At 46.5% G+C, this 15,051-nt stretch overlaps 1 pseudogene; it reads right to left on the reverse strand.

Moving 5' to 3' along the window:
- LOC123487207 overlaps window positions 1-15,051 on the reverse strand; it is a 110,341-nt pseudogene that overhangs the window by 7,500 nt on the left and 87,790 nt on the right.

The following is a 15,051-nucleotide window of genomic DNA, read 5'->3' on the forward strand; positions in this document are numbered from 1 at the left end:
GCTGGCCTTAAATGTACACAGAGACCTAACATGAATAATATGCATGTCAATCTCTAATTGCTCAAAGTAGAGAGAAATTGACTTCATCACTACTTGTTTTTGTAAGAAGTATTGACATGCTGAATGCACCGAGCTGTCTGTTTAAACTACTATCACACAGCTCGGACACCCATGCATACCCCACAAGACATGCCACCAGAGGTCTCTTCACAGTCCCAACGTCCAGAACAGACTATGGGAGGCGCACAGTAATACAGTGGGGAAAAAAAGTATTTAGTCAGCCACCAATTGTGCAAGTTCTCCCACTTAAAAAGATGAGAGAGGCCTGTAATTTTCATCATAGGTACACGTCAACTACTGACAGACAAATTGAGAAAAAAAATCCAGAAAATCACATTGTAGGATTTTTTATGAATTTATTTGCAAATTATGGTGGAAAATAAGTATTTGGTCACCTACAAACAAGCAAGATTTCTGGCTCTCACAGACCTGTAACTTCTTCTTTAAGAGGCTCCTCTGTCCTCCACTCGTTACCTGTATTAATGGCACCTGTTTGAACTTGTTATCAGTATAAAAGACACCGGTCCACAACCTCAAACAGTCACACTCCAAACTCCACAATGGCCAAGACCAAAGAGCTGTCAAAGGACACCAAAAACAAAATTGTAGACCTGCACCAGGCTGGGAAGACTGAATCTGCAATAGGTAAGCAGCTTGGTTTGAAGAAATCAACTGTGGGAGCAATTATTAGGAAATGGAAGACATACAAGACCACTGATAATCTCCCTCGATCTGGGGCTCCACGCAACATCTCACCCCGTGGGGTCAAAATGATCACAAGAACGGTGAGCAAAAATCCCAGAACCACACGGGGGACCTAGTGAATGACCTGCAGAGAGCTGGGACCAAAGTAACAAAGCCTACCATCAGTAACACACTACGCGCCAGGGACTCAAATCCTGCAGTGCGAGACGTGTCCCCCTGCTTAAGCCAGTACATGTCCAGGCCCGTCTGAAGTGCATTTGAATGATCCAGAAAAAAATTGGGAGAATGTCATACGGTCAGATGAAACCAAAATATAACTTTTTGGTAAAAACTCAACCGTCATGTTTGGAGGACAAAGAATGCTGAGTTGCATCCAAAGAACACCATACCTACTGTGAAGCATGGGGTTGAAACATCATGCTTTGGGGCTGTTTTTTCTGCAAAGGGACCAGGACGACTGATCCGTGTAAAGGAAAGAATGAATGGGGCCATGTATCGGTGAGATTTTGAGTGAAACCCCTCCTTCCATCAGCAAGGGCATTGAAGATGAAACGTGGCTGGGTCTTTCAGCATGACAATGATCCCAAACACACCGCCCCGGGCAACGAAGGAGTGGCTTCGTAAGAAGCATTTCAAGGTCCTGGAGTGGCCTAGCCAGTCTCCAGATCTCAACCCCATAGAAAATCTTTGGAGGGGAGTTGAAAGTCTGTGTTGCTAAAGAGGCGACAGCCCCAAAACATCACTGCTCTAGAGGAGATATGCATGGGAGGAATGGGCCAAAATACCAGCAACAGGTGTGTGAAAACCTTTGTGAAGACTTACAGAAAACGTTTGACCTGTGTCATTGCCAACAAAGGGTATATAACAAAGTATTGAGAAACTTTTGTTATTGACCAAATACTTATTTTCCACCATCATATGCCAATAAATTCATAAAAAATCCTACAATGTGATTTTCTGGATTTTTTTTCCTCATTTTGTCTGTCATAGTTGACGTGTACCTATGATGAAAATTACAGGCCTCTCTCATCTTTTTAAGTGGGAGAACTTGCACAATTGGTGGCTGACTAAATACTTTTTTCCCCCACTGTACATAGAGATATGACTACATGGAACTCTATTCCACAATTTTAAAAAACAGATAAAAATACACCTTATTGAACAGCGGGGACTATGAAGAGACACACACACAGGTACAGACACACATACACATGATAACACACACCCCTACACTACCGGTCAAAAGTCTTTCTTCATTTTTACTATTTTCCACGTTGTAGAATAATAGTGAAGACATCAAAACTATGAAATAACACATATGGAATCATGTAGTAACCAAAAAAGTGTTAAACAAATCAAAATATATTTTATATTTGAGATTCTTCAAATAGACACCCTTTGCCTTGATGACAGCTTTGCACATGCTTGGCATTCTCTCAACCAGCTTCACCTGGAATGCTTTTCCAACAGTCTTGAAGGAGTTCCCACATATGCTGGAGCACTTGTTGGCTGCTTTTCCTTCACTCTGCGGTCCGACTCATCCCCAAACCATCTCAATTTGGTTAAGGTCGGGGGATTGTGGAGGCCAGGTCATCTGATGCAGCACTCCATCACTCTACTTCTTGGTCAAATAGCCCTTACACAGCCTGGAGGTGTGTTGGGTCATTGTCCTGTTGAAAAACAAATGATAGTTCCACTAAGCCCAAACCAGACGTGGGATGGCGTATCACTGCAGAATGCTGTGGTAGCCATGCTGGTTAAGTGTGCCTTGAATTCTAAATAAATCACTGACAGTGTCACCAGCAAAGCACCCACACAACATAACACCTCCTCCTTCATGCTACGGTGGGAAATACATCGGAGATCATCCGTTCACCCACCGTCTCACAAAGACACAGCGGTTGGAACCAAAAATCTCCAATTTGGACTCCAGACCAAAGGACAAATTTCCACCGGTCTATTGCTCGTGTTTCTTGGCCCAAGCAGGTCTCTTCTTCTTATTGATGTCCTTTAGTAATGGTTTCTTTGCAGCAATTTGACCATGAAGGCCTGATTCACACGGTCCCCTCTGAACAGTTGATGTTGAGATGTATCTGTTACTTGAACTCTGTGAAGCATTTATTTGGGCTGCAATTTCTGAGGCTGGTAACTCTAATGAACTTATCCTCTGCAGCAGAGGTAACTCTGGGTCTTCCTTTCCTGTGGCGGTCCTCATGAGAGCCAGTTTCATCATAGCGCTTGATGTTTTTTGCGACTGCACTTGAAAAAACGTTCAAAGTTCTTGATATTTTCTGTATTGACTGACCATGTCTTAAAGTAATAATGGACTGTCATTTCTCTTAGCTTATTTGAGCTGTTTTTGCTATAATATGGACTTGGTCTTTTACCAAATAGGGCTATCTTCTGTATACCCCCCTACCTTGTCACAACAAGTGATTGGCTCAAACGCATTAAGAAGTTAAGAAATTCCACAAATTAACTTTTAAGAAGGAACACCTGTTAATTGAAATGCATTCCAGGTGACTACCTTATGAAGCTGGTTGAGAGAATGCCAAGAGTGTGCAAAAGCTGTCATCAAGGCAAAGGGTGGCTATTTTGAATATGAAATATATTTTGATTTGTTTAACACTTTTTTGGTTACTACATGATTCCATATGTGTTATTTCATAGTTTTGATGTCTTCACTATTATTCTACAATGTAGAAAAATAGCAAAAATTAAGGAAAAACCCTTGAATGAGTAGGTGTTCTAAAACTTTTGACCGGTAGTGTACACACTCAATATATTCATCTCTAAAGTGCCTTGCAAAAGTATTCATCCCTTGGCGTTTCTCCTATTTTGTAGCATTACCACTGGTAATTTAAATGGATTTTTATTTGGATATCATGTAATGGATATACACAAAATAGTCAAAATTGGTGAAGTGAAATGAAAAAAATAACTTGTTTCAAAACATTCTCAAAATAAATAACGGAAAAGTGGTGCGTGCATATGTATTCACCCCTTTGCTATGAAGCCCCTAAATAAGATCTGGTGCAACCAATTACCTTCAGAAGTCACATAATTAGTTAAATAAAGTCCACCTGTGTGCAATCTAAGTATCACATGATCTGTCACATGATCTCAGTGTATATATACACCTGTTCTGAAAGGCTCCAGAGTCTGCAACACCACTAAGCAAGGGGCACCACCAAGCAAGCGGCACCATGAAGACCAAGGAGCTCTCCAAACAGGTCAGGGACAAAGTTGTGGAGAAGTACAGATCAGGGTTGGGTTATAAAAAAAATATCAGAAACTTTGAACATCCCACGGAGCACCATTACATCCATTATTAAAAGATGGAAAGAATATGGCACCACAACAAACCTGCCAAGAGAGGGTCACCCACCAAAACTCAGGACCAGGCAAGTAGGGCATTAATCAGAGAGGCAACAAAGAGACCAAAGATAACCATGAATGAGCTGCAAAGCTCCACAGAGAAGATTGGAGTATCTGTCCATAGGAATGCCTGAATATCAACCAGTACTGGGACCATTGGAGATTAGGGATGCCTGCACATCAACCAGTACTGGGACCATTGGAGACTAGGGATGCCTGATAATCAACCAGTACTGGGGCCATTGGAGACTAGAGATGCCTGAGAATCAACCAGTACTGGGACCATTGGAGACTAGGGATGCCTGATAATCAACCGGTACTGGGACCATTGGATACTAGGGATGCCTGAGAATCAACCAGTACTGGGACCATTGGAGACTAGGGATGCCTGAGAATCAACCGGTACTGGGACCATTGGAGACTAGGGATGCCTGAGAATCAACCAGTACTGGGACCATTGGAGACTAGGGATGCCTGAGAATCAACCGGTACTGGGACCATTGGAGACTAGGGATGCCTGATAATCAACCGGTACTGGGACCATTGGAGACTAGGGATGCCTGATAATCAACCGGTACTGGGACCATTGGAGACTAGGGATGCCTGATAATCAACCAGTACTGGGACCATTGGAGACTAGGGATGCCTGATAATCAACCAGTACTGGGACCATTGGAGACTAGGGGAGATGCCTGAGAATCAACCAGTACTGGGACCATTGGAGACTAGGGATGCCTGAGAATCAACCAGTACTGGGACCATTGGAGACTAGGGATGCCTGAGAATCAACCAGTACTGGGACCATTGGAGACTAGGGATGCCTGATAATCAACCGGTACTGGGACCATTGGATACTAGGGATGCCTGAGAATCAACCAGTACTGGGACCATTGGAGACTAGAGATGCCTGAGAATCAACCGGTACTGGGACCATTGGATACTAGGGATGCCTGATAATCAACCGGTACTGGGACCATTGGATACTAGGGATGCCTGAGAATCAACCAGTACTGGGACCATTGGAGACTAGGGATGCCTGATAATCAACCAGTACTGGGGCCATTGGAGACTAAGGGGGATGCCTGATAATCAACCAGTAATGGGACCATTGGAGACTAGAGAGTGGCGCATGATTTATATATCAATACCATCTAAATGAATCCAGATCTGATTGGCAGGAGTGTGTATAAGCTTTTGTTCCAGCCCAGCTCATATCTGATTATAAATCATAGCCTATCGCCGTGATTCGTTATGTTGATTATTTAAGTCAGGTGTTACAGCTGGGCTGGGACAAAACCCTGCACACACTCCTGCTCTTTAGAGGACTTCCTGCAATGACTGAAACAGACCAAAGCAGGAGAATAGTGTTCCAGGTTGAAACAGCTGACCTAGTGGAGAGGTGATGAGACTCAGGCACGCCCATTGGTTCTGGAATAGAGAAGGTGCTAACAAGGTTTACAATATGGCATCAATACCATGACAGTAATTCTACCTAAAAAAAACAAATGTGTGAATCCCAATTCATTTAAAAGCCACCATAGCAGGTAGGACTAAATAAGGTCCCATAACCTTGTCTACTATAAGCCACCATAGCAGGTAGAACTAAAATGATTGGCTGTCCAGAGGGTAACAGCAAACAGATCAATGTCTTCCCGCAGTACAGTAAGCACACTGTTGACTCGAGAGACGCTAAAATCAGTCCATCTCTGAAACCTCTCAAAAGCCAGACTAAATAATATAGCTAGCTGGGGTAGCTAGCTTCAAGTATTACTGAAATTAGAAACACCCACCCCTTCACCCACAGACACAAACATACACTATCAAGAACGTCTAGCTTCACCATCTAAGTTAGCTAGCAAGTTAACTAGCAAGCTAGAGAAAGCTAAACTAGTCTTTGATGAATTCCCAATGCATTTTAATGGCTAGACAAATAGATGGCTAATGTAGCCATGTAGCCAGGCTAATGTTGCTAACCAGCTAACCATGAGCTAACTATCTAGATAACGGGTAGTGTGTAATGTAGCCATGTAGCCAGGCTAATGTTGCTAACCAGCTAACCATGAGCTAACTATCTAGATAACAGGTATTGTGTAAAGTAGCCATGTAGCCAGGCTAATGTTGCTAACCAGCTAACCATGAGCTAACTATCTAGATAACGGGTATTGTGTAATGTAGCCATGTAGCCAGGCTAATGTTGCTAACCAGCTAACCATGAGCTAACTATCTAGATAACGGGTATTGTGTAAAGTAGCCATGTAGCCAGGCTAATGTTGCTAACCAGCTAACCATGAGCTAACTATCTAGATAACGGGTATTGTGTAATGTAGCCATGTTAGCCAGGCTAATGTTGCTAACCAGCTAACCATGAGCTAACTATCTAGATAACTGGTATTGTGTAAAGTAGCCATGTAGCCAGGCTAATGTTGCTAACCAGCTAACCATGAGCTAACTATCTAGATAACGGGTATTGTGTAAATGTAAAACTTACCCTAGAAAGTTCACAGAACTGTCAATTTAAACAAATGTAGCTCATTTAATCATTACAAAATGTAGCTAACATCTTACCTTTGCCTGGTTTTGGCAGTCTAGTCCAGATCATAAAAAAATAATAAAAATAAAATATGCCATTTAGCAGACGTTTATCCAAAGCGACTTACAGTCATGCGTGCATACATTTTTAGTGTATGGGTGGTCCCGGGATCGAACCCACTACCTTGGCGTTACAGCGCCGTGCTCTACCAGCTGAGCTACAGAGGACCTGGTGATGTGAAGCTTGAGACAGGCATTTGTATTTCAATACAGGCCAATATATTAATAAAAGTCACCTTGTCCAATTGAGATTTACACGATTATCAAAATGCCACGCCAGGGTAAGCCTCCACGAAACACAGCCCTTATTTAAAGGGTTTAGAAAATCCCCATAGAAAATGGTGGGAAAAAATAAATACATCAATGGTGGAAAAACAATTAGAACCATTTCCGTGTTTGACCGCTAGGTTTGATGATATTATGACTCATACTGTGGTACTCTATTAGATTGTACAGGTTTTCTCTTCCTTCATCAGAGACAGAAGAGGAAACCAGACACCCCACTCGCTGGTATTTTCAGTTTTTTTTTTCTAGTTCAATGAAAGTCAATGAACTAAGCAGACCAGTCCCAGCTGCTATTGCATTGGTGTCTATGGGAGACACACCCAGTTAAGTAGACTGGAAATTACAATTTTTTCTTCAATGGTAAAAGGCCTGAGTGAACGATATGAACTCATCCCCAGTCTTTGACGTCATGTAGCTAGCTGACATATTCATGCTTTGCCTACTCTGATTCGGAAGATATCGTTGCTAAATCAACATGGCTGAACGAGGCCTACACCAGCGCTAGTATCCGGCTGGTATTAGATAAGCTACGTTTGCGCTGACTCTTAGTACATTTAGCCAGCTAACTAGCGATTAGCGGCTAACACAATTGATTTTGCTTTACAACTTGCTAAGACAAAGTAGCTGTTTGCAGACAGTAAGACACACAAACTAATAGTGGAATCATAGAACACTGGTGGATTTATATGAAGAAGCAAAAGTGCAAATGACCTGTACCTAACCTGACCCATTACTGGACCAGATCTAACCTGTACTAACCTGACCCATTACTGGACCAGACCAGACCCTACTGGACCTGAGGCCCAGATTAACCAGGTCACATCAACACTAAGAGAGTAAGACGAGCCGATAGCTGAGCTGGTAATGGCTTAATGGATCCATAACAGTTGACTTGGAGCCAGGGTAATGCAGGGGGCTAATCCTGACCTACAGGACAGTGTGTCACTGGGTCAGAGGAGAGGTGTGCTACTGGGTCAGAGGAGAGGTGTGTTAATGGGTCAGAGGAGAGGTGTGCTACTGGGTCAGAGGAGAGTTGTGCTACTGGGTCAGAGGACAGGTGTGTTACTGGGTCAGAGGAGAGGTGTGCTACTGGGTCAGAGGAGAGTTGTGCTACTGGGTCAGAGGAGAGGTGTGTTACTGGGTCAGAGGAGAGGTGTGCTGCTGGGTCAGAGGAGAGGTGTGCTACTGGGTCAGAGAGGAGAGGTGTGTTACTGGGTCAGAGGAGAGTTGTGTTACTGGGTCAGAGGAGAGGTGTGTTACTGGGTCAGAGGAGAGGTGTGTTACTGGGTCAGAGGAGAGGTGTGTTACTGGGTCAGAGGAGAGGTGTGCTGCTGGGTCAGAGGAGAGGTGTGTCACTGGGTCAGAGGAGAGGTGTGTTACTGGGTCAGAGGAGAGGTGTGCTACTGGGTCGAGGGGAGGGTGTGCTACTGGGTCAGAGGAGAGGTGTGTTACTGGGTCAGAGGAGATGTGTGTTACTGGGTCAGAGGAGATGTGTGTTACTGGGTCAGAGGTGAGGTGTGTTACTGGGTCAGAGGAGAGGTGTGTTACTGGGTCAGAGGAGAGGTGTGTTACTGGGTCAGAGGAGATGTGTGTTACTGGGTCAGAGGAGATGTGTGTTACTGGGTCAGAGGTGAGGTGTGTTACTGGGTCAGAGGAGAGGTGTGTTACTGGGTCAGAGGAGAGGTGTGTTACTGGGTCAGAGGAGAGGTGTGCTACTGGGTCAGAGGAGAGGTGTGTTACTGGGTCAGAGGAGAGGTGTGCTGCTGGGTCAGAGGAGAGGTGTGTTACTGGGTCAGAGGAGAGGTGTGTTACTGGGTCAGAGGAGAGGTGTGCTACTGGGTCAGAGGAGAGGTGTGTTGCTGGGTCAGAGGAGAGGTGTGCTGGCCTGGGTCAGAGGAGAGGTGTGTTACTGGGTCAGAGGAGAGGTGTGCTGGCCTGGGTCAGAGGAGAGGTGTGCTGGCCTGGGTCAGAGGAGAGGTGTGCTGGCCTGGGTCAGAGGCAGAGGTGTGCTGGCCTGGGTCAGAGGAGAGGTGTGCTGGCCTGGGTCAGAGGAGAGGTGTGCTACTGGGTCAGAGGAGAGGTGTGCTGGCCTGGGTCAGAGGAGAGGTGTGCTACTGGGTCAGAGGAGAGGTGTGCTACTGGGTCAGAGGAGAGGTGTGCTACTGGGTCAGAGGAGAGGTGTGCTGGCCTGGGTCTAAGGGGAGGAGAGGTGAGGAGTCAGCCAGAGGAGATGCTACTGGGTCGAGGTGTGCTGGCCTGGGTCAGAGGAGAGGTGTGTTACTGGGTCAGAGGAGAGGTGTGCTACTGGGTCAGAGGAGAGGTGTGCTGGCCTGGGTCTAAGGAGGAGAGGTGGAGAGTCAGCCAGAGGAGAGGGGAAAGTAGGCCGTAGGATGAGTGGTGGTGCTGTTTACCTGTCGGAGGAGAGGGGAAAGTAGGCCGTAGGATGAGTGGTGGTGCTTTACCTGTCGGAGGTCGATGAATGCCAGCTGTAAAGTGTCCCCCTGGAATCCTGGCACAGGCTCTGAGCTGGCAAACACTGGAGCAGGGACAGAAGACAGTAACAGGCTCTGAGCTGGCAAACACTGGAGCAGGGACAGAAGACAGTAACAGGCTCTGAGCTGGCAAACACTGGAGCAGGGACAGAAGACAGTAACAGGCTCTGAGCTGGCAAACACTGGAGCAGGGACAGAAGACAGTAACAGGCTCTGAGCTGGCAAACACTGGAGCAGGGACAGAAGACAGTAACAGGCTCTGAGCTGGCAAACACTGGAGCAGGGACAGAAGACAGTAACAGGCTCTGAGCTGGCAAACACTGGAGCAGGGACAGAAGACAGTAACAGGCTCTGAGCTGGCAAACACTGGAGCAGGGACAGAAGACAGTAACAGGCTCTGAGCTGGCAAACACTGGAGCAGGGACAGAAGACAGTAACAGGCTCTGAGCTGGCAAACACTGGAGCAGGGACAGAAGACAGTAACAGGCTCTGAGCTGGCAAACACTGGAGCAGGGACAGAAGACAGTAACAGGCTCTGAGCTGGCAAACACTGGAGCAGGGACAGAAGACAGTAACAGGCTCTGAGCTGTGCAAACACTGGAGCAGGGACAGAAGACAGTAAGGTGGCTCTGAGCTGGCAAACACTGGGCAGGGACAGAAGACAGTGAACAGTCAATCCACTGATAAGCCTACAGAAGCATATGTATTCTGTCAGGGGATATGTCAAGTCAATCCCCCTTTATATAAAGTGCATTAGCAAGATCTCAAAACACTTTACAGTGGGAATAAATGAAATCAAAACAGTGTCACGTTAAGATTAAGGCACTCGTGCATGATCCCTAAAAACCTTAAAACAACCTCTTGGAGAACTCTACATTTGGAAGTCAATAGATTCCCTAGAGACATGTGAACTGGCCTGCTGAACCAGGAGCTGAACTCTGGTTCACCCCCTACATCAGGGGCCCTGAGGGGCCTCAGAGGAGCACCAGGTACAAGACACACACACCTCTCTCCTCACACACGCACACACAGGGAGCTCAGCTATGTCACAGCCCTGGGCCCACATAATACCATTCAACCAGGCTTGGCTGGGCTCGGCTCACATTATAACTAGCCTGTTCGGTCGGTCCGTCGGTCCGTCCGTCCCAGGGGAACCTCTTTTAGTGGGTCATCCTCTCACAACTCCCTCCTCCCTCTACACACAGAGCCTGACAGAGAGACTACTGACCGGCAGAGACTACTGGACCTACAGAGAGACTACTGGACCTACAGAGAGACTACTGGACCTGCAGAGAGACTACTGGACCTGCAGAGAGACTACTGGACCTGCAGAGAGACTACAGGACCTACAGAGAGACTACTGGACCGGCAGAGAGACTACGGGACCTACGAGAGACTACGGGACCTGCAGAGAGACTCACGGGACCTACAGAGAGACTACTGGACCTACAGAGAGACTACTGGTACCTATAGAGAGACTACTGGACCGGCAGAGAGACTACTGGGCCTACAGAGAGACTACTGGACCTGCAGAGAGACTACAGGGCCTACAGAGACTACACGGACCGGCAGAGAGACTACTGGGACCTATAGAGAGACTACTGGACCGGCAGAGAGACTACTGGATCTGCAGAGAGACTACTAGACCTACAGAGAGACTACTGGACCTACAGAGAGACTACTGGACCTACAGAGAGACTACTGGACCTACAGAGAATAGGCTTGGGCAGTATGCAGATTGTCAAGTACCTTCATACCCCTTGTGCAATACTGGGATATTCGAATACCGGCAATGAAAACATCGGGCGCTGTTTCTGACCTAAACTATACAAATAACAAACAAAAAAATGCTCCTACAGTTTGCTGTACACATACTAAAACGAATATTAGCCAGCAATTTGAATGAACAAAAATACAGTGACGAAATCCTGAGGCCAGCCACCCGGACAGCTGATGAAACTGAATATTTCTGTCTATAATAAAGCCCTTCTGTGCAGAGAAACTCATTCTGATTGGCTGGGCCTGGCTCCCCAGTGGGTGGGCCCCTGCCCAGTCCTGTGAAATCCATAGATTAGGGCCTAATGAATTTATTTCAATTGACCGATTTCCTTACAGTGGTGTGAAAAAGTGTTTGCCCCCTTCCTGATTTGTTATTTGTTTGCCACAATTAAATGTTTCAGATCATCAAACTAATTTTTATATTAGTCAAAGATAACACAAGTAAACACAAAATGCAGTTTTGAAATGAAGGTTGTTATTATTAAGGGAAAACCAAATCCAAACCCACATGGCCCTGTGGGAAAAAAGGGTTTGCCCCCCGTTACAACAGAACTCAACTGTGGTTTATCACACCTGAGTTCAATTCCTCTAGCCACACCCAGGCCAGATTACTGCCTCACCTGTTCTCAATCAAGGAATCACTTAACTAGGACCTTCCTGACAAAGTGAAGTAGACCAAAAGATCCTCAAAAGCTAGACATCATGCTGAGATCCAAAGAAATTCAGGAACAAATGAGAAAGAAAATAATTGAGATCCATCAGTCTGGAAAAGGTTCCATAAAGCCATTTCTAAAGCTTTGGGACTCCAGCGGAACCACAGTGAGAGCCATTATCCACAAATGGCGAAAGCATGGAACAGTGGTGAACCTTCCCAGGAGTGGCCGGGCCGACCAAAATTACCCCAAGATTGCAGCGACTGACTCATCCAAGAGGTCACAAAAGAACCCACAACAACATCCAAAAGAGCTGCAGGCCCCACTTGCCTCAGTTAAGTTCAGTGTTCATGACTCCACCATAAGAAAGAGAGTGGGCAAGTGAGTTCCAAGATGAAAACCACTGCTGAGCAAAAATAACATCAGGCTCGTCTAATTTTTGCCAGAAAACATCTTGATGATCCCCAAGACCTTTGGGAAAATACTCTGTGGACTGACTTCGAGACAAAAGTTGAACTTTTTTGGAAGGGTGTGTCCCATTACATCTGGCGTAAAAGTAACCACCGCATTTCAGAAAAAGAATATCATACCAACAGTAAAATATGGGCCTGTTTTGCTGCTTCAGGACCTGGAAGACTTGCTGTGATAAATAGACAGCAGAATTCATGTTCCACCAAAAAAAAATCCTGAAGGAGAATGTCCGGCCATCTGTTCATGACCTCAAGCTGAAGCGAACTTGGGTTCTGCAGCAGGACAATGATCCAAAACACACCAGCAAGTCCACCTCTGAATGGCTGAAGAAAAACAAAATGAAGACTTTGGAGTGGCTAGTCAAAGTCCTGACCTGAATCCTATTGAGATGCTGTGGCATGACCTAAAAGGCAGTTCATGCTCAAAAAACCCTCCAATGTGGCTGAATTACAAGCAATTCTGCAAAGATGAGTGGGCCAGAATTCCTCCACAGCGTTGTAAAAGACTCATTGCAAGATATCACAAACGCTTGATTGCAGTTGTTGCTGCTAAGGGTGGCCCAACCAGTTATTAGGTTGTATGGGGCAAACACTTTTTCACACAGGGCCATGTGGGTTTGGATTTAGTTTTCCCTTAATAATAACAACCTTCATTTCAAAACTGCATTTTGTGTTTACTTGTGTTATCTTTGACTAATATCAAAATTTGTTTGATGATCTGAAACATTTAAGTGTGACAAACATGCAAACAAATAAGAAATCAGGAAGGGGGCAAACACTTTTTCACACCACTGTATATGAACTGTTACTCAGTAAAATCGTTGAAATTATTTGCGTTTATATTTTTCTTCTGTATAGTTATAAGATATCTAGCTGGCAAACATTTAGTTGTGAATTCCATCCTGTGATTAGATCACCTGGCCCATGCTGCACAACAGGGAGTGACTCCCAAGGCTCCGGTATCTCCTCGTTGGGTGCTTGTAAACAAACACCATGTGACTGGGGATTACCGTAAACTTCATAATAGTGTGACTGGGGATTACCGTAAACTTCATAATATTGTGACAGGGGGATTACCGTAAACTTCATAATAGTGTGACTGGGGATAAAGAACAATGCATTCTTAATTTCACCTAACGTATTGCACAAGTTGACTGCAGGTATTTACTTAATGTAGCTACAAATATTACAATTTATTAAAAAAACTTCAAATAAATAGTTTCAACGATATTGAAAAACCATCCTGTGGCTTTTTCCAAATACCCGGTTATACGGTATATACGGTATACCGCCCAAGCCTAAGAGACACTACAGGACCTACAGAGCCAGACAGACAGACAGCAACACCACCCAGAGCCAGACAGACAGACAGCAACACCACCCAGAGCCAGACAGACAGACAGCAACACCACCCAGAGCCAGACAGACAGACAGCAACACCACCCAGAGCCAGACAGACAGACAGCAACACCATCCAGAGCCAGACAGACAGACAGCAACACCACCCAGAGCCAGACAGACAGACAGCAACACCACCCAGAGCCAGACAGACAGACAGCAACACCACCCAGAGCCAGACAGACAGACAGCAACACCACCCAGAGCCAGCCAGACAGACAGCAACACCACCCAGAGCCAGACAGCAACACCACCCAGAGCCAGACAGACAGACAGACAGCAACACCACCCAGAGCCAGACAGACAGACAGCAACACCACCCAGAGCCAGACAGACAGCAACACCACCCAGAGCCAGCCAGACAGACAGCAACACCACCCAGAGCCAGACAGCAAAACCACCCAGAGGCAGCCAGACAGACAGCAACACCACCCAGAGCCAGCCAGACAGACAGCAACACCACCCAGAGCCAGCACAGACAGACAGCAACACCACCCAGAGGCAGCCAGACAGACAGCAACACCACCCAGAGCCAGCCAGACAGACAGCAACACCACCCAGAGCCAGACAGACAGACAGCAACACCACCCAGAGCCAGACAGACAGACAGACAGCAACACCACCCAGAGCCAGACAGACAGACAGCAACACCACCCAGAGCCAGCCAGACAGACAGCAACACACACCCAGAGCCAGCCAGACAGACAGCAACACCACCCAGAGCCAGCCAGACAGACAGACAGACAGCAACACCACCCAGAGCCAGACAGCAACACCACCCAGAGCCAGACAGACAGACAGCAACACCACCCAGAACCAGACAGCAACACCACCCAGAGCCAGCCAGACAGACAGACAGCAACACCACCCAGAGCCAGACAGACAGACAGCAACACCACCCAGAGCCAGCCAGACAGACAGACAGACAGCAACACCACCCAGAGCCAGACAGCAACACTACCCAGAGCCAGCCAGACAGACAGCAACACCACCCAGAGCCAGCCAGACAGACAGCAACACCACCCAGAGCCAGCCAGAACAGACAGACAGACAGCAACACCACCCAGAGCCAGACAGCAACACCACCCAGAGCCAGACAGACAGACAGCAACACCACCCAGAGCCAGACAGACAGACAGCAACACCACCCAGAGCAGCACAGACAGACAGACAGCAACACCACCCAGAGCCAGACAGACAGACAGCAACACCACCCAGAGCCAGCCAGACAGACAGCAACAC

Source organism: Coregonus clupeaformis, unplaced genomic scaffold (assembly GCF_020615455.1).
Source record: "Coregonus clupeaformis isolate EN_2021a unplaced genomic scaffold, ASM2061545v1 scaf1523, whole genome shotgun sequence".
In the NCBI taxonomy this organism is placed as follows: Eukaryota; Metazoa; Chordata; class Actinopteri; order Salmoniformes; family Salmonidae; genus Coregonus; species Coregonus clupeaformis.